We start from the raw sequence: 1,380 nt of genomic DNA, 5'->3' as shown, positions 1-1,380 counted from the left end.
TTCCATTCAGAAATGCATCTCTTAAAGAACAGCAGGAAAACAATCAGCGTCTTCAGCATCAATCCCACTCGAGTGAGTGTTCACACGCTCCTCGAGACACTTCATCATGTTCACTGCTGCTTTAACACTGCGCGGCATATCAAAAACATGATAAAAGAATATACAGGGGAATATATCTGCCCACATATGTACACATTTATATTGAGCTATACTTCATCTGCTCCGAGAGCATTTGTTGCCCAACAAGGCAAAATATTGATTATTCTCTTTAAAGGACATTAGTGCAAACATAGTATGGCATGACATCACTGGCAAACAAAACGGAGTGCGTTTCTGACAAGAAAAGAAAAAGAAAAGAATGGCAAATTAAATCCTCTTTCATAATGCTGCTGGAAGTCAACAGCCAATATTAAGATCAATTTCAAACCTTTCAAGAATGTCACAAAACAAATCACAAAAAAAAAACAAAAAAAGAAAAGAAAAGAAAAACAAAAAAACGGACTAAAATTTTGGAAATATTTATATCATGATGGTACTGTATTATAAAGGGAATTATATATGTATATATATATATATATATATATATATATATATATACATAAAATGAACATCCACTGTATTAAAAAAAAAAAAAAAACGTTTTAATTGATTGTCTACTCACTAAATGTTCATTAAAACCAGAAAACAGGTTTAGTCTATAAAGCCTGTAATATGCTTTCGAAAAAGCTCGCTTCCAAGAATCAAGCCAACTGCCAAAACTGACAACTTAACGTTATCTGCACTGATGGTTTAACATTACTTGTGACACATGGTAAAGAGAGACAAAAATATGTATGAAAAAGCCTCCCGGCTTCGTACATCCCTTTAAAACGGGGGTAAATAATGAGAGGCTCGCTGTGATAAAACACAAGATGAAGTGGCTCAATGGCACTTTAAATAACATTCCTCAGTTTGACTTTGCAGGGGTCTGGATTCAACAGTGGCTCTTTTGGGGTGCGCTTCCAAAACACATTTATACACACACACACACACACACACATCTCATTTCTAATAATCTAAACAGACCGAATAGCATGGCGTAGAATCATGAATCATCCATAGAGAGATGACGTTCAGATTTCGAATGGACGCATACTGAAAACTTTTCTGCCCATCAAAGTCAAAACGCTGTAGGAACTCAGTTTTATCGTTTTGCCTCTTTAGGGCAGTATTCTGAAATGTCTTTTTGACCAGCAGTGATGTGAATAGATCATATAAAAGTAAGTAAATGCATTGGTGAGCTGAGCGATTAAAAGTCAGTCATCGTTTACTCGTACCATTTCTAATTCATACGACATTCTTTTCTGGAACACAAAGGCAGAAGTTTAGCAGATTCTCTCT

Source organism: Phoxinus phoxinus (genome assembly GCF_949152265.1).
Source record: "Phoxinus phoxinus genome assembly, chromosome: 17".
Classification (NCBI taxonomy): Eukaryota; Metazoa; Chordata; class Actinopteri; order Cypriniformes; family Leuciscidae; genus Phoxinus; species Phoxinus phoxinus.
This window is presented reverse-complemented; position numbering follows the sequence as displayed.